We start from the raw sequence: 25,677 nt of genomic DNA on the forward strand, positions 1-25,677 counted from the left end.
AACAATGCCTTCCTTATATATCAGATATAGCCATTCAATTCACATTTCCAATTAACATCAATAATCAACTTTAAAAGGTAACACACATCATATAAACCAAATAAAATAAACATTTATTAAATACCATCATGTTTACATTTTAAAACAAGTTTAATACTGTTACTGCTATTAAGCCCTGGTAAACTATCTGCCCTGAAATAATTTATCCATTTATAGTCATTTAGTTCTGTTTTATTTACTATATCCCCCACTATCATTAGAATGAATGGTCTGTAAAATTCTAAATTTAAATTTATGTTCCATCCCATAGTTAGATACATGTTTTGCTAAAGCATTAGTGCCGAGATTCTTATGGATATCTTACATATGTGCACTAATTCTGTCTTCGTTTTTTATTAGTCTTACCAATATAGAGACATTGGCATTGGACACAGTTCGCAAAATAAACTACATTCTCTATATTACATGTCCCCTGAAGCTTTAAATTCAAGCATTTCTTGAATAATGGGATGCCTAAACACTGTGCCTGCATTGATGTCTCTACAATGAACACAAATGTAGCAAAGGGTAGTTCCAATTTTCCTCTTATTCTTAGAACTAACATCTGTTATCCCTTTAGTCAAATTTTTATAAGATGGGTATTGTTTCAAGTTATTCTCCCTCTTATACACAAACCAAGGTCTTGTGCCTACTATCTCATTAACTTCCTGACTCGACGCTGGAATAGTCTTGTTCTTATTGATGATACGTTATATTATTTTAGTATGTCTATTGTACTTCATCATGGAACTGCTTCTAACTCTATTGCTATTCTCACCTCTAACATTATTTATAGCATCTCTACCATCTCCCAACAGGTATGGTTTAGCCACATCCTTCCTTATGTCATTTAGCAAGCTTTTTGTTTCTTTACTAGTTGCATTACTATAACGTCTACGTTTGAAGTCCACAGCCATACCTTCCATTTCAGTTACAAACATTTCATTCGCAGTACTTCATCTTCTTTTTGCTCTCATAAATTGACTTTAACTCCTTTGAAAATGTGTCTAGAATGCATACTTTCTAAATGTACATATCTAACTGCTGGTACATTTTTTCTGTAAATCACAGTATTAAATACAATACCTTTTTTTAGATACCATAATATCTAAAAAGTTAATACTGTCACAAGATGACTTAACATTAAATACCAGGAAGTCTGTTGAGGAGTGCAAATGGTGAATAAATGTGGCGAGCTCATTCAGGCCCCCCTCCCATAGCATAAATATATTGTCCACAAACTGCTTAAAAAATAATAAATTAGCATTTATAAACACTCCATTTTGTTTCTCAAATATAAATTTCTCCTCCCATCTAGCTAGTACCAAATTAGATAGGTGTTTGCTACTGATGTGCCCATTGCTACACCTGGTCGCCGATGGTAAAATGTTTTATTAAACATAAACACATTATTATTCAGGACACAATCCAACACAGAACATTGCAATTCAATTTTATCTGTACTATATTGGCTATATATATATTAAAAAATTCCCTTATTGCTTCACTTCCACACTCATTAGGAATAACAGTGAAAAGGGATTTAATGTCCAAGGTTACAAACAATGTCAACACATGTATTAGTTTTTGACCAGTCATTAAGTCTCAACAGAAAATCCCAAGTGTCCTTAATGTAACTGATACAATTCTTTAAAAAAATAGCTAATTGCTTATCCAGGTACTTAGATATTGATGCAGTGATCCAACTCTTACCAGAGACTATGGGTTTCATGGGTGGTTTTACTAAGCTTTTGTGAATTTTAGGGAGTCCATATATGAATGAAATAGTTGGATGGGCTGAATAAAAACAGTTATAGATTTCTGGTATTATCCTGCCTTCTATTAGCAAGTCATATAAATAACTTTTAACTTTTGCTATAACATTGTTGACAACACTCTTATTACCCTCAGAAAAACTACTAACATCTGACAAAAATTCATTCATCCAATCATCATATTGACTAACATTCATTATTACTATCATGCCGCCTTTACCTGCAGGCTTGATAATTATATCATTATGTGAGCAAAGAGAGTTCAATGCTTCACGTTCATTACTTCTAAGGTTATAGAATGTCACCTTTCTGTTTGTTAAAAAAAGCTTCATACATTTCCTGTTCACAGATATTCATGAATGCTTTGACTGTAAGGCTATTGGAAGGAATAAAAGTACTAGAATGCCTTAAAGCTAAGCTGTCACAGTCAGGACTGTTCTTATACAATACTTTCAAATCTACACTTCTTGCATACAGTCTCAATTCTGTTAGCATCTGATTCACTTCCCCAGCAGAAGATAGAACAAATGAGAGCCTTTTACTTAATATCTGAAGTTGAAATGGACTCCAAGCATAATCTGGCAAATTGAGTGCAGTCATTTCTTCATCTTTTTGAATCTCATTTCTTGCCCTACCTTGTATTGTTCCTGTAAATCTCTGTTTGTCTTCTTCTCCTCTGGGTCCTATCCATTTTCGACTGTTGCTTCTTCTCCTGGGGTTTTCTTTCACTGCTATTGGTTGTTGTAAATTGGAAATGAGAGTGCAGTAAAAAAAGGGATTCATCTCTCAGTTTTGGTGAAACACTTGCTCCCTTTTCAGATGAAAAACTCTGAAAATGATTAGCTGTATTTGCTTTTTCAGTAACTGTCCCAGTGTCCAGTGCTTGCCTAGACACATCCGTGCAGCTATCTAGCTCACAGACAGCTTCCCCACATTTCACCTGCATGGAGACTGGGGGCAGGACTTGTATATTCAAATAGGTTGTACTCACTGATTGGTGAGCCGTACTGAATGATCATTTTCTCATTGGATGTATAATAGCTTTTGGCCAGGAGAAGATGTTTTTATTATTAAAATCATTGATATCCTGATGAATTTTGTGAGTTTTTGTAGCAATAAGCCTCTCCTCAAATTTTCTAAGGCACCCAAGCATTTCATCGTAGTCTTTTGAAACTAATAGAAATTCAGAATCATTCAGTACCTTATCTTCTAGGACTTTGATCTCTGCAGCTAACTCTAATTCATATTTCTTAAAAAAGTCATTCATCAACTGCATGTAATCAGCGCTAAGCCATAAATTAAGTTCCTGCTATTTATGGAGCAGTGCCTGATATTTATTCCCATAAGTGGGCATCTTAGTGATTCTAAGGCCCCTAGGGACAATACCAAGTTATAAATATGCATTGAAACTCAACCTCTGCCATTGCAGTTTCTTGTAATACTCAACTTTAAACAGCAAAGTTTTTATATCCTGAAGCAAACTTGACATTTAATCATCATTAGAGTCAACATGCTGGGTTTCAGAGAACCCAACATGAATACTCAAAAAAGGATTGCTACCAATCATTAAAAGGTTCTTTAGCCTGTCAGTTCCATTTCCATAGCAGCAGCAGAAAAAGAATGTCCAGGATGTAAATCCATAGAATACTGCAAATGTGCTGTGAGGAGAGAATAAATACACAGCAACCAAACCAATGGCTCTCCTGGCCAGCTGAAGGACTTCAAAGTGGAAAGTGCTGCACATAGATATGGTTAAATGAGACAAAGGTATAGCAGTTTAGCACTCATACACTCATGAGGAATGAAACTGATCCAAATGGGCTAGGAGTCATTTAGCTCAGTTGACAGGAGAAACACAAAGAACCATCAAGGAAGGAACCAAGTATGAAGACTACAAAATATAAATAAATAATAATAAAATAAAATAAAAAGGCATTAGTTACAATAGCTGCAGCATCAGATATACAACCTTAAATGTTTTTTTTTATATCACAATGGTAAGAACAAAGTGCCACTGTCAGAATAAACGTGTATTTACCCACTGCCCTAAGAAAGGTGGATGTCATTCCACTGTCAGATTAAAGGTGTGTTCACCTACTGCCCTAAGAAAGGTGGATGTCATTCCACTGTCAGATTAAAGGTGTGTTCACCTACTGCCCTAAGAAAGGTGGATATCATTCCACTGTCAGATTAAAGGTGTGTTCACCTACTGCCCTAAGAAAGGTGGATATCATTCCACTGTCAGATTAAAGGTGTGTTCACCTACTGCCCTAAGAAAGGTGGATATCATTCCACTGTCAGATTAAAGGTGTGTTCACCTACTGCCCTAAGAAAGGTGGATGTCATTCCACTGTCAGATTAAAGGTGTGTTCACCTACTGCCCTAAGAAAGGTGGATGTCATTCCACTGTCAGATTAAAGGTGTGTTCACCTACTGCCCTAAGAAAGGTGGATGTCATTCCACTGTCAGATTAAAGGTGTGTTCATCTACTGCCCTAAGAAAGGTGGATGTCATTCCACTGTCAGATTAAAGGTGTGTTCACCTACTGCCCTAAGAAAGGTGGATATCATTCCACTGTCAGATTAAAGGTGTGTTCACCTACTGCCCTAAGAAAGGTGGATGTCATTCCACTGTCAGATTAAAGGTGTGTTCACCTACTGCCCTAAGAAAGCTGGATGTCATTCCACTGTCAGATTAAAGGTGTGTTCACCTACTGCCCTAAGAAAGGTGGATGTCATTCCACTGTTAGATTAAAGGTGTGTTCACCTACTGCCCTAAGAAAGGTGGATGGCATTCCACTGTCAGATTAAAGGTGTGTCCACCTACTGCCCTAAGAAAGGTGGATGTCATTCCACTGTCAGATTAAAGGTGTGTTCACCTACTGCCCTAAGAAAGGTGGATATCATTCCACTGTCAGATTAAAGGTGTGTTCACCTACTGCCCTAAGAAAGGTGGATGTCATTCCACTGTTAGATTAAAGGTGTGTTCACCTACTGCCCTAAGAAAGGTGGATGTCATTCCTATGATAGGAATCCAGAAATGAGAACCACTGAGAGACTCATGGGAAGATGGAGAAACTGAAAGAGGAATATTGAAGGTACTTGCTGTGAAGTTTAGTTTGGAAAGTTATAGGACTTTTTATTTTGGGAAGAACCTGCATTTTTTCACATTTTTGTATAATAAACCATTTTGTAATACCAACATTTCTGCTACCTTTAATGTTCCACAGCTGATATAGGTAAAATAATACAATATATGATCATGTGGGGTTTTTATGTTGTTCTAATGGAAAACCTTGGCTTATGCAACTACAAGATTTTTGTCATAAATGTTGCTTTTAAGAAAATAAACTGCTATTAAGTTGATGGATTTATTTGTATTAACATCATTTGAAGGAATTGCAAGAAAGTAAAAGTCCCCAAGCAGATGTAAGGTGGAAATAGCCAGAAAAACCATGGCAAAACATAGAAATGTGTGCACTAAAATATTTATAACCTTCTCTTTACCAAGATAAGATGTATATGTATACATTCCCCATGCACAAATAGGTATGTTTCAGTACTTTGGCTCAAGAAAGCACAGCAAAACAAAGGCCCATCATAACACTGTTGGGTCAAAAGGCCAGAATGCACTATAAATGGATTCATAACTCAACTGAAGCAAACAGTGCAGCAACCATAAAAGTTCAACTAGAAAAGAAAAAGTAGCAAATGCACTGTGTGCAAAATTCTGTCTCTGTGTCTTGGGAATTCACCTCTATTCAACGCTCAAAACAGTCCACAACACCTTCAATGAAACCAAGTAGAAGTGAACAAAAGTTTATTGTAATGCCAACAAACAAAGAATGGTTAAGCGCTTTCACTTGAATAAAACAAGCTTCCTCAGAACACCATAGCTTGCATCACAGTTGTTTAAATAACATTTTTGGCGCCAAAATTCAGTTTGAAATTTTAAAGCTATACACATGGATTCATGTTTAATGGAATCCCATTTGCAGTTTTAATGGAATCCCATTTGCAGTGTAAAAACAAAGTACAGAAACTCAATCAACCCGCTTTCATACCCTCTTTGACTAATATTTTGACTTCACTTTAATGACTTTCAATCTCTGGGGCCTCAAAAACAGGCATTTTTTCTCATAAAAGTCATTAGAATATTCCAAATATTTTAATATTTTCTACCATATATTTTCCCTGTTAAAATTTAATACTGCAGTTGATAATTTATATGCATGATGCATTTGAAAAGGCAAGGAGGGTGCTCTTCATAGAACATTCATAAAAGATGCTCTGACACACTGCTGAAACAAAGTACTGTAATTTTTGCTTTAGTTATGAACATCTCTTGGCAGAAGGAATGCTGGCTTGCTTTTAGAGTCATAGATAGTTATTAGGCATGCATTCAGGAGCCTAGCCTTGTTTCCCAAGAGCAATGTCTGGTGAAGTGACTTCCTCAGAGTTACACAGAAGGTAAATGCATGCTGATGGAATCAATCCATGGACTAAACGAATCAGCTCTTGGAGAACTCATACCTTTATTCTTTGCAATAACTGCCAGACAAAGCCATAAAGAGAGTGGTCTAAAATCAAGACTGAATAAAGTACCCTAAAGCCATTAGGCAGAGAGTTTAACCACTTAGCCCTTGTTCCTTAAAAGAAACATTTACTACTGTTGTGCAGTTAGTGTCTTGATGATTTATACATAATACAGCTACATAAATTCAGCTAAGTAGCTTCAAATCACAGAGCACATGTAGAAAACAGGGGAAACTCATTGCAATAAGCACTTATAAAATGCTAGGATAAGTTTTTTGAACTAAATTACTACATGGATCTGATTTTATTTAGAAGATGTTGTATAACCCTTGTACAATTTTATCTCATTCATATGTTTATCACACTGGATTATTATATCCCATCAATGCAGCACATGGTTTGGCTACTTTTTTCACTTTTCTGGTAATTAAGACCCACTAGATTTTGTTGCATATATTACAGCTCCCTCTGCACATCCTCAATCTGTTCCTCCAAAATGCACCTTTACAGGATAACAGCGTTCTGCTCCTCTGATTTATGAGATCATTATGCATCGGTGTGTAGAGATTCCAGCCAAGGTCCAGACAGTCTTGTTAGGTAGTCTCTGAGCTATTATCTCACAATAATCAATCTAATGATCTAATGATGGAAATGATCAAACTAGCCAAGGAGCATCTGAACAACACTTAACACATTGAAAGCAGCTGTTATGAATGGAAGAAAGATTTTTTTTCCCTCAAGGAGAGTTCCAATTTGAAACCTGCAGCTTCTTTCCCTACGTCTCACTGCTTTCTGAGGTCTTTGTGTAATAAAAAAAGCTTTGAGGCAGAAAGCATTGCTAATATTTTGCAATATTTCATATTTTAACAAATGATTCTGTACCTTCTAATGTATTAGTGAGATACATCAGTGCTAGTCAAATATGGCACTAGGCAGGGTAATGGATCAGGCCACCCCCCATGCTACTAGCCTTTCCAGCATTCCCACCCAGCAGATTTATGTGCCTGTCTGTCTGTCCCCCAGTTACCACAAAGCACTGTTCAAATGTCTCAGTGTGCATACTATTTTCTTATTTACTTCTACAATTATTACAGACATTTGGATTTAATTTAAAACTTTTATTTCAAATTTTTACAGAAAGACTGATAGCCAATTAAAGAGTGCTGTCACGTAATGAAAACAGACTTGCCGTGAACAGTAAATGTTTCTGCCCTTGAAACTCACATTCATTAAAACTGCATTAAAACCCATATATTCACAGAAATTGTACCTGGGCAGCGGTGGATTATGTGAACCTTGGGCCCTGAACTTTTATCATACCATGAGTCCCCTGTACACATTATTAGGAACATCAATAAATGCATGTGTTCAATTATATTTTTTCTTTAATACAGCAGCACCTGCTAGAGTGTGTTTTAAATTGTAGTTTTGAAAATGATTTTCTAGTAAGCAGGGTAACAAAAACATATGAACCAATAATGTCAAGGCTACCCATTTCAGAATATTTCAGCCATAAAAGGCCACTCAGTCACTGCTGTCATTATAATCCATTCAATATGCACAATCTCTGTACAGTAAAAGTTATCTGAATAATTCCACATTAAAGAAACCTGTAACTAATGAAGAGGTTGCTGCTGACAAACAACTTTGCACTTTAGTGCTTTATCACAAATTCAGTGCCTGCTGCCCTTGAAGAATAAATTGCCTATGTTACATAAACAAAAAATAATGTTCTGGTGATACGCAATTGGGAATGTCTGGCAAACTAACAAGTTCATACCTACTAGGCATCTCATCCAAACCCTCTCCACCTCTTATGCAGCACAGTTGTGTCAGCAATCAATCTACCAGGTGTAGGATGAGAACACACAGCCTTTTGCAACAAAGGCAAGTTTGCTACCTATTACGTCACGGACACTAAACAGCAAAGTATAAAACTCTATGGCTGATACTGACAAGACTATAATCCTCAGTGATTTAAAAACAAACAAAAAAAACCCAGAAAAAAACATTAGTCTGCAAGTTTAAAGCACTTTCTTGCTAATAATCAAGGCTCAGGGTTTGACTCTGAGCAAAGGCACTTAACTAGTCAGCCCCCTAACTGGAGCATAACACACATACCAATGCTTCTGTTGTGCTGCAGTCAGTGTTTTGGCCCTTAAATCAAATCTCTTACTGTCATTCCCAACACGCTGACTTTCTGAGGCTTGCTGTTCTTTACAAAGGTCTCCAGCAAGGTTCTCAAGCCCTGATGTGTTTTCACAAGTCTTCGGGTTTGTTTTATTTGCTGAAGATTTTAGTTTTTATTGGGTCACTAAGCAAACATGTGACCCCCCCCCAGACAACATGGACCCTAGGCAGTTGCCTAGGTTGCCTACTGCTGGATCTGGCTCTGATCAGTACAAACACTAGACTGTAGTTTTTGAGAAGTGCTACTCTCCTGAGGTTCAGTCCTTATGAAGAGATTAAACTGAGATCCTGTTTTCTCTGAGATGGTGGTAACTTAGGTAGACTTAAAAACTACCATGACACCTAACCGCTGTCATTTGAGTCTTTCATATTGGTCTTTTGATCCGAAACCTAATTTTTTATGCCTTTCTTCTCAGTGCATATTGAGGAACTTGAACAAACATTTTCTTTCTTACTTGCGGTGGTGGTGCTGCGGCAACATTGTCGCCTCACAGTAAGACGTTGTCCTGTTCGATTCTCAGATAGAGCATCTTCTGTGTGGAGACATGTGTGAATGGGCGTACCTTCGTTGAAGGTTGTGTGTCAGGGCTGGCCACTCAGCACTTTAATGATTGGCAGTAGATTTTTTGAGGACCGGAGTTCCGCTGTGGCGACCCCTAACAGGGAAAAGCCGAAAGACACAACAACTTATTTCACTTAAATACTATTCTAAGTAAATGTCTACATTAAACATGTTGTTGTTATTTAGAAGTGCCTCTTGGGTAGATTTTCTTCTCTATTTGCATGAAAATTAAAATATTTTTCCTAAACAGAATTACAATGTGTCAGCACCTAGTGTGTTTAGGAATCTCTTTCAAATACCAACATTAATAAAGATTTGTATGCATTTTGTGTAAGAAATTAAGAAACTTGTAACTCAGCTTATCTGTTCTGAATGGGATTCATAGACAAGCTGCAAGCTATAGAAGGCTACTGTGTGGAGAAGAGCATGAAATGTAGTGTGTGATTTGTAGACAGTATATAGGGGCACACAAGAGGTATGTTATACAGAATGCCCACTAAGCAGACATGTGGTGGTCATTATGGGCAGGATTCTAAAACAAGTTGCACTTGGTGTGACACATTCTTCTAAGCCTACAGTTACAACTGAGATGGCTGCGAGTCATGAGGAAGCACAACACATATGGTTAACTCTAAATACCTGTAAAAGCACTGATCCTATCACAAAGACAAGTTTATAAAGTATCAGGAACATCTTGTCTGGAGACTGCCTTGATGTCAGTCCTGCAATACCCCCTATTGCTCAAAGACATACCAAAAATTAAAGCAATTTTTGTTCTCAGAGATCAAGTGTGTGTGTGTGTGTGTGTGTGTGTGTGTGTGTGTGTGTGTGTGTGTGTGTGTGTGTTCTACATAGGTGATAATCGTACATTTCTGTGTTTACTGTTGGCTGGTGTCCCAGAGCCTCCAGAAATTATTTTTATGTGTATATGTCACATTCATGCTTTGTGTTTCTGCTGGCACTGTTCTTGTGTGCTATGAGTGCAGCCTCTAATATATTGCTAGCTTCACATTGCTCATTCTTTTTCTTCCTACAAATGCACATTTTCCCTAGAGTTCCTACAGCATCATGGTCAGGGTCCACTGACCTGCAGTATGTACAGTGCCAAACCAACAGCAGTTCCCTGACCATACAGTTTGTCCAGAAGCACATTGGTTATGGATGGGCTGGAGGTTACATTCTAGCTACAGTGACTTTACTGGGCTTATAATGCTGACTAAACTGCTGCCATATCAAGTCATGTCACTCATCATAGAATACTCTGGAACTACTCCCCATCCACATTAAAACAAATTGTATCATATATGCATAGCTCAACTTCAAACTATGGATGGTAAAATAGAATTTACCCCAGGACTACTCTCTGTACTATTAATGGATTGAGGGAGCTCCTAAATGCCTATCCCAGGCATGGGTCCCTTCAAGTTATGCATGGAATGATCTTAGTTATTCTCATTAGGAATAATATATAATTATGCAGCATGGGATGGGTAAGGAGAACCGGGTCTATATCATAACATCAAAGTGTCAAAACTTCGAATGTTACATCATCGAACCCAAAACCATGAAAGCTGAAAGCCTCGAAGACTGAGAACAGCGATTTTTTTTCCCCCGAGGAAAAAAAAAAAATCGCTGTTCCAGTACAAAACACAAAACACACAAACACTACAAACAATTTCTAATGTGGGGGGCTTTGCCCCACACACCCCCCAACGTGGGGGCTGTGCCCCCTACTTAAATATACCAACTCTGAGATCGCACCACAATGGAGGAAACAACAAAGCTGCGGAAACGGCCTACCAAATTCTTTCCCTAGGAAAGAATTTGATGTTCCGCGGCTTTGATATTTTCAGTCTTCGATTTTTCAAGTTCGAGGTTTTGGTATTCAAACTTTTCAGCGTTCGATGTTTAGATGTACACCCAGGACAACCTGTAACCAAATGGGATATGTTAATTTGAGCATAAAAAGGGAAAATGGATAGGCTTGAAAGGGCAGCTAGCTCAGTAGTTACCTCTGAACCTATAAAATTCGATTTTATGCCCATTCCTCACTCTCTGAACAACTGGCAATACATCATAGACTTATTACTGATAGCTACACAGGTTTTATACCCTTAAGAACCATAAGCTCCAGAGATTTTACAAACTAATTTAAATTTGTTCTACCCCCTTTTTAATATATTTGCTTTGCCCTAACTTTTGGATGATCATATGACCCCATCCACTCCCAGACAATGCTGTGCATATAGAACAGAATTAATTTATATTTCATGTATTAGCCTCCTGATGTGGTAGTGCATAAATAAAAAATGAGGGAACCACTGCACCCCTACTTTATAAGCTAGCCATTACAGAAGTTGGGAATTGGTAGCTTCATATCACTGTCTCAAGCCCATGTGGGAATACAGGTGGAACGTAAGGTACAGGATAGCATTCACTAATGGCAGAGAGACTGCTACACTGCCTAAAAGTTTCAGAAATGCAGCCATCTGAATATGCAAAAGAGTGCTTCTGAAATAATGCCTGTGTGGTTCAATTCCAGAGGTAGCCATACCATATTCTATGGCACAACTTAGTCAAAATACCTATAGAGATACACAAGCCTAATGCAGGCCACGATATGCAACAATCTATCCTGAAAGGGAATGTATATCACACTGCAACAGTCTAATGTGATGCACAGCTAGTCTGTGAACTTTTAAGATGGGCAAAAGACCCAGGACAACACATCACCACAGAATGCCACACACCAAGACAGTGCAACAACACATGGCCCACAGAATGCTGCATATCAAGGCAGTGCTACAAACACATGGCCCACAGAATGCCGCATACCAAGACAGTGAAATAGACTGAAAGTAAAGAAATAAATAAAACTATGATCTGGCCAGAAATAGGTGGGGATGCATAATGCAGTGGATAGTCAGCATTAGAGCTAGGGGGACAGGAAAAATGAAGCAAATATGGGTAAGCTAGAAGGGGTAAATACACGAGGTATGCCAGGAAGAAATGCCCAAAAGACCTGCTTCAGTAGCAGAGAGAGATAAAGCCTTCAACTTCGTCCAGGCAACTCCAGTTAAAGCAGCCAGTTGAGTGCTTAATGCAGCAGGCAGGGAGGAAGGAAGGATGACACAGGTGCAAGATAAAAAATCTAGAATCACACCTGAAGGCTGCCCATGTTATGGTCCCTGTCAGCTGATCCTTACCCCCAGTAATGTGAGAAGGACTGGCCAGGAGAGAACTTGTGATCAGCCAGCACCAAACAGAAGCAAATAAATAAATGTTGCAATGAGAGCTGTCAGAACAGGGAAGAGTATTTATACCTCATTGGGGGTGGGGGTTCTTTTTTAATGAGAAAGGATGAGAATGAAAGACAAAGGAAACTAGGGAGCTGGTGCACTCATTTGGCAGAGAAGGAACTACAAGACAAAAGTATACGGAGCAAATACAACAAACAGGAGTATACATGAAATAGACAGCTAGGAAACAAGGAAAGTGAGCAGATATTAGATGCATGTCGGTCATTGTGAGGCTGTATTGACAAATTAGGTTAGGATATTAAACGCAGGGAGGGAATAAAGGCACCAAAAGACAAATTAGAATCAAATGAGTGAATCTGCATTTTTTTCTGTTTTCCACATTTAAGGAAGCAGCATACAGTGGTGATATTATCCATATTATGAGCCAGTTATTGGACCAAATGAACAAGCTACCTGAGGTATACAGGTATACCTTACCAGTGAGCTGCTGTCAAGGAACATCTATACTTTGTTCACTTGAGCCTTGTATAGACAGTAGTTTAACAATAAATTACATCCTTGTGGTCATTCATAGGTACATATTAGGCTAGCTACCCTGGAGAGACATTTTTTTAATCCTAGTCAATTTCCCTTTCACAGGTGAGAATCAAACCCTGTACATTGTTTCTATGAGGTAAATGGCATAAATGAAAAAGGCAAGAGTCTAATTCTTTCGGTAGCTCTTGCTATTGTACTTTGCAGTTGCAATGTTCTGCCTGCTCAGAGGACTTGAACAACAAACAGTAAAGCTGATCATTTTGCACAGTTTGAAGACTGGAATGAGTCTTAAGAACTCATTCTAGCTTAATGAATGAGTTTTTAGAATGCATATCAGATATGGAGATCCAACTTCTCGGCATCCATATGTGTCAAATATAAAAATATTTGGCAGCTGTTATCACGAAGCACTTGAAACCAAACACCTGTGTAGCTTCTGGATGCAAAAATATATATTTTTTTATTTATACTTCTCTTTACTTGCTTCAGTATCTCAAAAATACAAAATCTTATCTGCAAGACAAGGCAGCTGCAATAAGAGAGCAGAAATAGATAAAAATGGAGAGCTGTTCAGATCTGCAAAAGTGTCACTAGGGCAACAGTCTTTGCTTTTAACTGCTATAGAATGAAAATCTGCACAAACATGGAGTCAGGATAAGAGGGGATTTATGGAAAAACACAGCAGGGATTTTCCTGAGAGAGAATATGGTCCCAGGTCTTCAGACATATTAGGTGTGAATTTTATGTCCCTGACACCCAGCAAAAAAGGAGTTGTTTCACTAAACTTCCCCAGACGGTAGCATGACATATTGCAATTACTTCAAGAGGTCACATTTCATGTGAAGATCTTCCAGTCAGATTACACAGAACAGAACTGCATTTGGAAGTAGTTAAAATTAAATGTTATAAGAAAGTATATGCAATGCTCTGCTTTATTATCACTTTATGGTGAGGGATGGAAGTCAGAGGTTGCTGAAATAATGTGCTAGTGCTACTAATAGAACTGGAATGGGAAAAGTTATTCTAATAATGGAAAGGTCTAAGTAAAATAATTAGGATATATATGTAGGGAGAGCAAAATATTTTGAAAATCTACTCAAAATGACATATAAACAGCCCATGAAGCACTGCGGATGAAAGGAAGGCATTACCATATACAGTTAATATATATTTTAGTGGCTCTGAATAGCATGCTGAACAGCGATAGAGGGGATTTTTAAGAGACTGATAAAAATGCCCTTTCTTCATATGTTGCTAATCATTGCAATCACATAAGAAAAACATACATGTAGAAAAGGACTGCTACATCACACTGCACTAATGTATACTTGCAGTATAATATTTATAACTCATTGAAACTAGTGTGACATTCCTGCATCATACTGAGCTAACTTGAGGAAATACAGACATTACCTGAGGAATTCATGCATGTCTGCAGTACCAGTATGGACTGACAGTTGTCCTTGGTAATGCCACCTCCTTTGTAAATGGAGGCCGACTTTAAAATTCACTTTTGGAACTCTTAAATGCATAGTACTTGCATGTCACCTGCGTAATGTGTTTTCACTGTAATGTATGCAGTACCACTGCTGAAATACAGGTGGCACTGTGTTGCCAGATGTCTTCAGGTGACATCATAAACTCTGTATCTGGCTGGTTTTAGACTTCATCTTGTATAGATAATGACATTTATTAACAAAGAATTTTAATGAATAGCATTACCTGCACATGGTGCAGTGTGCCTCAAACAGAGTTGCGAGGCCATCATGTAATTACTGGCAGAAGTCTGGTGTACTCTTACTCCCTTTACTGATGATATTTTGCAGACAGAATATAGTTTAGGGTATGGGGTAGTGACGCATCACTTTGGAAGTACTCAGCAGCACAGCATCATAGTTTTTGGAATCCAAGCGAAAGCACTAACAATAATGAAAAATCATCTCACATTAGAAAAATATCATAAGCTTAAGGATCAAGCTGGTAATATAAGACATCAAATGGTATTTTAGCACATATGTCTGATAAAGTCTTTTTGGCAGTTATCTGCATCTCCAGAGTTGATTCTGATTGGCCTGACACTGACACACACACACACACACACACACACACACACACACACACACACACACACACACACACACACACACACACACACAGCATTCATAAGCGTCAAATCTCAACTTCACATTTTAATTCATGCCTCCCCATCTTAATAACTTAATGATTCCTACCATCCAACCTAGTTCCTATGCCCAGTGATGCTAACTGCAAAAGTAAACAAGACAAATAAGAAAATTAATAATAATAAGAAAAAGAAATAAGAAAATTAAATTGTAAAATAAAACTAAAGAAGCTCCCTAACTAATGAAAACATGCACTTTAACTTCTACACCATTCATCCATTCAAAAATAAAATCAAAGTCATACTCATACAAAAAAAAAGACAAATCTAAAATTTTCAACCCTAAAATTGTTGAAAAATATTTATCTTAAATAGCCCTACACCATGTTTGCATGTATTAGGTAGACTGGCCAAAGGGAATCTGTGACTTCAGATATAGAACAATAAAATAAAAGAGTAGTTCATAGAAGGTTACTAGGGTAACAGCACTAGAGCCATATTTATCCTGAGTTGCCTCAATTTTTGGTAGTTAGGTAAATGAAGTTTGCAGTGGTAAGGGTCTATGGTGGTTAATAATGACTTCCTTTGTCCAGGAGAGACATGGGCACCACCCTAGGAGTGAATTGGTGGTCACCCATCAATTGATCTAGGTTGGGTTTGAAGGGGGTCAGGGAGGTGCTCTGTTTTACTTGCACTGGAAGCTTGTTCCAGAGAAGTGGCAGTCTCTGGGAAATGTATTTATTTCTCCAGCATGGCCTGTTCATGTCAGATGCTAGGTTAAGATTCATGGGGTGAGTGATCCTCATGCAGTTTGATTTACAAATGTGTAACATTTCCATCAGGGCGGGTCAGAGACTGCCCTGTAAGCCAGGCACAGGTCATCCCTTAACAACCTGTAGAAGACAGAATACAGTGATAGGACTTTCAGTCTTTCTGCATAAGACTTGTTTTGTGTAGCCTGTAATTTCCTGGTCAGAATTTTATGTAGTATCTCCAGTTTTTGCAGTTGCTTGGTTAGGAACATGCAAAAGGGAAGACTGTACTCAATTATTGGTCTGATGAAGGCCAAATGTAATGAATGATAACATCCTTAGCTCTTGCTGTGATGCCTTTACTTACCAGATGTGCCACATAGAAGGATTTCCTTACTACTGTGGATATGTGGTGGTCAGAGTTCAGGTTACTAACAACCTGATTACCCAGATCATGCACCACTGGGTCTACACTTACGGGGGTGCTGTCTATAATGTAATTAGCACTGTGATGTCAGCTTTGCCAAAAGGAATAATAATGCATTTTTTTGCATTTAGATTTAATCTGTGGCTTTGGCACCAATCATTTCATTTCATTTGTCTGTTTTAACCCTGTCTGTAATATATTAACATCACTGGGGGATGCATTGATTGCTTGCAATTTGCAATCATAAGCAAACTTAGTTAGCCACAGGCCATCCAAGTTTGCCTGGACTTCTGAGAAATAAATTCTGAACAGCAAGGGGCCCAGCGCAGAACCCTGTTGTATGCCACTAGTGAATTTTCTAGAGGCAAATTCACCGACTTTGACAGTATGTGTCCTGTTGGTGAACCAGTTGGCTACCCATCAGATAATGTAGGGCTTAATTCCCAATTGGGAGATTGGATCAAATGTCGTGCCTAGGTCAAGATAGATGGTGTTTACCGTCTTTGCTTCATCCAGGTCCGTGGTGACTTTCTTGAAGAAGTCAACCATGTTTAACAGGCTTGATCTCCCTTTTATGAATCTGAAATGGGTTGGGTCCTGAATTTGGAGATTTACAGGTCCATAATGATTTATTCCATAGCCTTGTAGATGAGGCTAGTCAAGCTTATGGGCCTATAATTCTAAGGGTCAGTTGATGGTCCTCCTTTATGTAGAGGGATTACTGTTGCTGCCCTCCATTCTGCCAAAACATAGCCAGTTCACAGGCTGTGGTTAAATTAGTATCCAAGATGTCTGCTAGGTAATGTTTTAAGTTGTTTAAAAGGCAACCTGGGATGTTGTCTGGTCCCACTGATGCCATGTTTTTGACCTTGGAGAGTACAGAGATGACCTGCTGTCTTGGGATAATAGGCTGGGGAATGGGGCTAGGTATACTTTGGGGGATGACTGGAGGGGATGGGGGGGGTGAAGTTTGCTCCAAATCTGTCAGCTAGAAGGTTGGCTATTATTTCCCATTGAGAGTGGGGGGTGCCGTCTACAACCAGTTCAGCCCATAGCTGGGTATTCTCTTTTAGATTTTGGACATAGTTAAAGAATGCCTGTGATTATCCCTAGTTAGGGAGGCCATTTTTGCTTCATAATTAGCTTTGGAAGACTTGACAAGATCTCTTATTTGTTTGTTTAAACTAGTGAGGGATTTCTTCAGCTGCTGAGCCAGTTCATTCTTGTTCATGGACATTAGTTTATTTCTCTTGTTGTATAGCCTGCTTATTCTAGGGATACACCAAGATGGCTTTTTTTTTTGGCAAGACTGGATTTTAATCTGGTAATGTACAGCTGATTCTATACAACTGTTTAAGTGATTATACAGGGCATTGGTGTAAACATCTGTATAGGAGTTCATGTTATCTGTGTTTGAGGGGGGTCTTTGAAAATTATTATAGTATTACTTAGTAGCAGGTAGTTTGACTTTGAAATATTCTTAAGCATTTTTGAGGTTTATGGGGTATCTGGACTTATAATTACATTGAGACTGATTTATGGTCCAATCTTACCAGGGAGGACATCACACGGGGGGGGGGGGGTTAATGCTCTCCCATGTTAATGAGTACTATGTCCAGGATATTTGAGCCTCTTGTGGGTGTACTGACTAGCTACTGCAGAGCATTTGCATTGAAAAAGTCCAAAAACCTCTGAGCCAGCATGTTTGTGGTAATGTATGTTTTCCAGTCGATGGCAGGATAATTAAAATCACCCATAAATAAGGTTTTGGTATGGCAAGTGACTCCAGTAAGTCCAGGTATGCGATATGCTTTTCCTGTTTCATGATGGGGGACCTATAGCTAGCTATGATGTGGTAGGGGGCTTTGCCTATAGTTAATTGGACATGGAGTAGCTCATGAAAGTCATACTGTTTGCCAGTCTCGAGGTGTATTTATCCTCAATGAAGATGGATACATCTCCTCCCTCAGTTCTTGAACGCTCAGTTTGTAGTCTGAACATATGGACATCATTAAAGCTCTGCAGGTTTCAAAGCAGATGTATAAACATTTACAAAAATAGATAGAAACAACTCTGATCCAAAACAATACCAAAACAGCAAAATCTTCAGAAGTCAGGAATCGAAAAACAGGAACCAAAGTCAAATCCAAAAGCAAATTCTTTATTCTCCAGCGCCTCGGTGTAACCACCTTTCAAGAGTATACATTCTCACTGAAAGAATGGAAATATATATATATATATATATATATATATATATATATATATATATATATACTCATAGCAATTAATTAAGCAATTAATTAAACAATTATGTTCAAAAAGTTTTAAAGCAGACACCTCCAGTTTATTTCATTATTCAGTCCACAGGGTGTCATTGTATTGTATTTCAAAATAAAAATACTTTCCTTATATTGTAAGTTATATTTCAAAGCATTTTCATCATTACAAAGACATTTCACACTTTCTAGAACTGTTCCTGTTAAAAATGAAGCATCACTCTTATGATAAACACTAAAATGTGTGGCAATAAATTTATTTTCCCTTTTATGTCTTATGTCTCTAATGTGCTCACCTAACCTAATTAAACTCTCTTTTAGTTTCACCTATATAATATAATCCACAGGGACAGTGTAAAGCATACACAACTCCCTTACTTCTACAGGTAAAACTATCTCTTACTGTGAACCTAATGTTGTTAATATAATTAAATGTTCTAACTATATTCCTACAAACACTGCATCTACTGCAACATCTTGTACCAAATTCACTTAGTGGTCTTGGTAAACAAAATGTTGGCATTACAAATTTACCATGTACCACCATATCTTTCAAATTTCTTCCCTTTTATAGGAGAATAAAGGTTTTGTGGCAAAATGTGCATCAACACCTTGTCTTTCACTAAAATTTCAAAATGTTCCACTACATCCTTTATGTCTCCACTTTTTACATTATATGTAGAGACAAAATAAATATCCTTACAAGTTTTATCACAGGTTGCCAGATGATATTTCTTATAATGGTGATATTCACCCTTATTACATTTATTCCTTACCATATTATTCTCCTTTTTTACCTTCATAAGGGCATTTTCTAAAATATTCACACTATACCCTCTTTTCAAAAACATATTATATGTGATATCCCATTCCCTTTGTAGATTTTCTTGTGTGTTACATAATCTAGATACCCTTGCCAATTCCCCATAAGGGAGAGCTTCCAAAGTGTGTACAGGATGGCAACTAGATGCATGAAGGTATTGATTACCATCTATAAACTTCCTATGTATATTTGATGTAATTTTACCATGTTCTGTACCCTCCAAAACAAGATCCAAGAATATTACTTTGTTTCCCTTCTGTATTCCATCAAATTCTAACCCAAATGGGTTACCATGTAAATCTGTCAAAAATTCATTAACTGAATCAAAACCACAATCACAAATAAAAATCAATTCATCTATGTAACGAAAATAAAATAACACATTGCATTTCATAAAATTTAACTCAAATAGAAATTTCCTTTCAAAAAAATTCATAAACAAATTGGCATACATGGGGCAAAGCTGCCCCATTGCTGTACCTTGTTTCTGCCGATACAAAACATCATTAAAAATAAAATAATTATTCTTTAAACAGAAATCCAACAAATCTACTATGAAATCAACAGAAGGGTTGTCTTTTAAAGAAGATCTCACTGCATTGAGGCCATCATCATGTCTAATAGAGGTATATAGACTTTTAACATCCATAACCAACCAATACATTTTGTTGATCCAAGAAATAGAGGATATTTTGTTTAAAAATTCCATACTATCTTTGATGTAAACTGGAGATTTAACTACATATGGTAAAAATATTCTATGTAAAATCAAACCAGTGTTATGTAGGAAATAGTTGCAGGCTGAAATAATGGGTCGACCTGGGGGGTTATGTAAGTTCTTGTGTATTTTTGGTAAACAAAAGAATACAGCTAGGTCCTTTCTATCATTGTCTAACCTATTCCTCACATCCTTCTCTGTAAAAAACCCCAGCCTGACTCCCTGTCCAACATGTGTTTAAATTTTGTAACAGCCTTTTGATAATGAATCATATTGCTTCTTTCATATGTTGTTTCATCCTGCAAATGATTCATACACATCTCAAAATATTGCACAACACTCATTATAACAATTTTGTTTCCCTTATCGGGAGGTTTGATAATAATATCCTTCCTGTCACATAATTCTTTTAAAGCACTCCATTCTTTATAAGTTAAGTTATATAAACTATTACATCTATTCAATTTCATATTTCTACATATATTCTCACATTCAAATTTAATCATAGAGCCATAATGAATAGCTCTCTGATTAATAAAAGGCGGAATGAATTTGTTAGAAGAAGCTACATAAGACATATCTATTGCATTGCCAACAATAGGAAATTGCACATCATCATTACTTATATATTCATCACATGAATAAAAACTACCTTCAGATTCACATGAAGAAAAGCCTCCATGTGCAGAATTAGAACATCCTTGGTCCCTGCTAAAATGAACTTTCAAATGTATCTTCCTAAGAAATTTAAAGATATTTTGCTGTATCAAATATTCTTTAGGAAAAACAGTAGGTATAAACTTTAAACCTAAACATAACACAGCAAACTGTTCATCAGACAAATCACAACCAGATAAATTAAGAACAATACTTTTATCATTAAAGTCATTACTGTTTAAATTTCTTGTTGTTATATTGTTGTCCATACCTCCGATTCTGACGAAAATTGTCAGGTTGATTGAATTTCTGAACAGAGACATCTTCTTGCTCATAACTTCTCAGGCATTTCTGTCCCTGTTGAAAAGTTCGTTCCTGGTGCTGCAAGCCTCCATTGTTAAACTCCTGTTGCATTCTACGTGGTTGTGCTGGTCTAGGTAATTCCAGAAATTCCATACTGGTGTCCGACCTAAACTCTTCCCCTGAAGAAGCAAAAGAAGAAGACAACGGTGTATCAGTGAATCTTACCCCCCTATGTTGTTTCCGCTTATGTTCTGTCCAATTAGGAGGGTAAGAAAATACAGTCCCTGCTTCATATTCATTGATGTCACGTATTAATTTTGTTTTCTTTTGTTTTACAAGTTCATTCTCTAGATTATTCAGTCTCTCATTAGTCTTCTCCATTCTGTTGGAAAGGGACCAGCTCAAACATCAGTCTCTTAAACAGGAGCTGGTTTCCCTTTCACATAGTATTAGTTCATCTGTGAGTCTAGAAAATATGAAGTCTTTCATGGAGAAGACTAATGAGAGACTGAATAATCTAGAGAATTAACTTGTAAAACAAAAGAAAACAAAATTAATACGTGACATCAATGAATATGAAGCAGGGACTGCATTTTCTTACCATCCTAATTGGACAGAACATAAGCGGAAACAACGTAGGAGGGTAAGATTCACTGATGCACCATTGTCTTCTTCTTTTGCTTCTTCAGGGGAAGAGTTTAGGTTGGACACCAGTATGGAATTTCCGGAATTACCTAGACCAGCACAACCACGTAGGATGCAACAGGAGTTTAACAATGGAGGCTTGCAGCACCAGGAACGAACATTTCAACAGGGACAGAAACGCCTGAGAAGTTATGAGCAAGAAGATGTCTCTGTTCAGAAATTCAATCAACCTGACAATTTACGTCAGAATCGGAGGTATGGACAACAATATAACAACAAGAAATTTAAACAGTAATAACTTTAATGATAAAAGTATTGTTCTTAATTTATCTGGTTGTGATTTGTCTGATGAACAGTTTGCTGTGTTATGTTTAGGTTTAAAGTTTATACCTACTGTTTTTCCTAAAGAATATTTGATACAGCAAGATATCTTTAAATTTCTTAGGAAGATACATTTGAAAGTTCATTTTAGCAGGGACCAAGGATGTTCTAATTCAGCACAGGGAGGCTTTTCTTCATGTGAATCTGAGGATAGTTTTTATTCATGTGATGAATGTATAAGTAATGATGATGTGCAATTTCCTATTGTTGGCAATGCAATAGATATGTCTTATGTAGCTTCTTCTAACAAATTTATTCTGCCTTTTATTAATCAGAGAGCTATTCATTATGGCTCTATGATTAAATTTGAATGTGAGAATATATGTAGAAATATGAAATTGAATAGATGTAATAGTTTATATAACTTAACTTATAAAGAATGGAGTGCTTTAAAAGAATTATGTGACAGGAAGGATATTATTATCAAACCTCCCGATAAGGGAAACAAAATTGTTATAATGAGTGTTGTGCAATATTTTGAGATGTGTATGAATCATTTGCAGGATGAAACAACATATGAAAGAAGCAATATGATTCATTATCAAAAGGCTGTTACAAAATTTAAACACATGTTGGACAGGGAGTCAGGCTGGGGTTTTTACAGAGAAGAATGTGAGGAATAGGTTAGACAATGATAGAAAGGACCTAGCTGTATTCTTTGTTTACCAAAATACACAAGAACTTACATAACCCCCAGGTCACCCATTATTTCAGCCTGCAACTATTTCCTACATAACACTGGTTTGATTTTACATAGAATATTTTTACCATATGTAGTTAAATCTCCAGTTTACATCAAAGATAGTATGGAATTTTTAAACAAAATATCCTCTATTTCTTGGAACAACAAAATGTATTGGTTGGTTATGGATGTTAAAAGTCTATATACATCTATTAGACATGATGATGGCCTCAATGCAGTGAGATCTTCTTTAAAAGACAACCCTTCTGTTGATTTCATAGTAGATTTGTTGGATTTCTGTTTAAAGAATAATTATTTTATTTTTAATGATGTTTTGTATCGGCAGCTTTTGCCCCCATGTATGCCAATTTGTTTATGAATTTTTTTGAAAGGAAATTTCTATTTGAGTTAAATTTTATGAAATGTAATGTGTTATTTTATTTTTGTTACATAGATGACTTGATTTTTATTTGTGATGGTGGTTTTGATTCAGTTAATGAATTTTTGACAGATTTACATGGTAACCCATTTGGGTTAGAATTTGATGGAATACAGAAGGGAAACAAAGTAATATTCTTGGATCTTGTTTTGGAGGGTACAGAACATGGTAAAATTACATTAAATATACATAGGAAGTTTATAGATGGTAATCAATACCTTCATGCATCTAGTTGCCATCCTGTACACACTTTGGAAGCTCTCCCTTATGGGGAATTGGCAAGGGTATCTAGATTATGTAACACACAAGAAAATCTACAAAGGGAATGGGATATCACATATAATATGTTTTTGAAAAGAGGGTACAGTGTGAATATTTTAGAAAATGCCCTTATGAAGGTAAAAAAGAAGAATAATATGGTAAGGAATAAATGTAATAAGGGTGAATATCACCATTATAAGAAATATCATCTGGCAACCAGTGATAAAACTTGTAAGGATATTTATTTTGTCTCTACATATAATGTAAAAAGTGGAGACATAAAGGATGTAGTGGAACATTTTGGGAAATTTTTAGTGAAAGACAAGGTGTTGATGCACATTTTGCCACAAAAACCTTTATTCTCCTATAAAAGGGGAAGAAATTTGAAAGATATGGTGGTACATGGTAAATTTGTAATGCCAACATTTTGTTTACCAAGACCACTAAGTGAATTTGGTACAAGATGTTGCAGTAGATGCAGTGTTTGTAGGAATATAGTTAGAACATTTAATTATATTAACAACATTAGGTTCACAGTAAGAGATAGTTTTACCTGTAGAAGTAAGGAGTTGTGTATGCTTTACACTGTCCCTGTGGATTATATTATATAGGTGAAACTAAAAGAGAGTTTCGTATTAGGTTAGGTGAGCACATTAGAGACATAAGACATAAAAGGGAAAATAAATTTATTGCCACACATTTTAGTGTTTATCATAAGAGTGATGCTTCATTTTTAACAGGAACAGTTTTAGAAAGTGTGAAATGTCTTTGTAATGATGAAAATGCTTTGAAATATAACTTAAAATATAAGGAAAGTATTTTTATTTTGAAATACAATACAATGACACCCTGTGGACTGAATAATGAAATAAACTGGAGGTGTCTGCTTTAAAACTTTTTTGAACATAATTGTTTAATTATTTGCTTACTTAATTGCTATGAGTATATATATATATATCCATTCTTTCAGTGAGAATGTATACTCTTGAAAGGTGGTTACACCGAGGCGCTGGAGAATAAAGAATTTGCTTTTGGATTTGACTTTGGTTCCTGTTTTTCGATTCCTGACTTCTGAAGATTTTGCTGTTTTGGTATTGTTTTGGATCAGAGTTGTTTCTATCTGAAGGTGTGTGGAGTGGAGTTTGTGTAATTTACAAAAATAGGAATAATTTACAATACTAGCTTATTACAGTGAAGATATTAAATATTTAATAACACAGTCTTTCAAATAAGTTTGAAAAATAACAATCTTAAGTTTTGCACGCTTTGATAAATTGTTTAATCATTGTCCTGTAGGTCGTGTTAAAATATTTTTAGTAAAGAAAACACAGCAGTTAAGGTTCTTTATTAAGCTAGAGATGTAATTAGTGACGTGAGTAACAGAGTTGCAGAGGAAAGGGGACCTACTTTGATTTTGAGTAGAATGGCAGAGAGTAGACACATAGAGAATGCACTTACATTTTATTAGTACATTTTATTAGTTTTCTAGGTATCAGACTTAAATTAGCACATTTTATTCCATGTGTCTGAATTCTTCAAAAATAGAATATAAAAAACAAATTTTATATATATATGTGCGTGTGTGTATAGTTCCTTGGAAAGAAAGAAAACTTTAACTTGTCATGGTTCTCACCCTGCACCACCATAGCAATGGATACTAACCCTGACTCTGTCCCTTCACCCAATCCTAACCATGCACGTTACCTTAAAAAACATTGCTGTTTCAACACAACAGAAGACACAGTCGGACACACAAATGCTCACAAACACACATTAACACTAACATTTATATCTATATATATATATATATATATATATATATATATATATATATATATATATATATAGGTTCCATACACTAGATCGAATTTTCACTAATTTGAAATAGTGCATGGAATGCTCACTGCAGCGAAAGTGCATTTATTCAAAAGTGCACTTATGCGAAGTTCAGTACAATGAATGGTTGTTGTACTGAACTTCCGTGCAGTACCCATGGACCTTAGGGTTAGGGCACGGGTTATAGTAAGCCCTAACCCTAAGGTCCATGATGACTGCAGCGCAGTGATGGACATAGCAATGTCCTCCACTATGGTGTGATAGTCACGAACCTTAGGGTTAGGACATGGGTTAGGGTAAGAGGATAGCTTTACTAGCTATCCCCTTACCCTAACCCGTGCCCTAACCCTAAGGTCCATGACTATCGCACCATAGTGGAGGACATAGCTTGTTTTTTATGTCCTCCACTGTGCTGTGAAGTTAAAGTGAACTTTCGCAGAAGTGAGGCTTCCTATTA

Source organism: Protopterus annectens, chromosome 11.part0 (genome assembly GCF_019279795.1).
Source record: "Protopterus annectens isolate FY-2018-M chromosome 11.part0, PAN1.0, whole genome shotgun sequence".
Taxonomy (NCBI): domain Eukaryota; kingdom Metazoa; phylum Chordata; order Ceratodontiformes; family Protopteridae; genus Protopterus; species Protopterus annectens.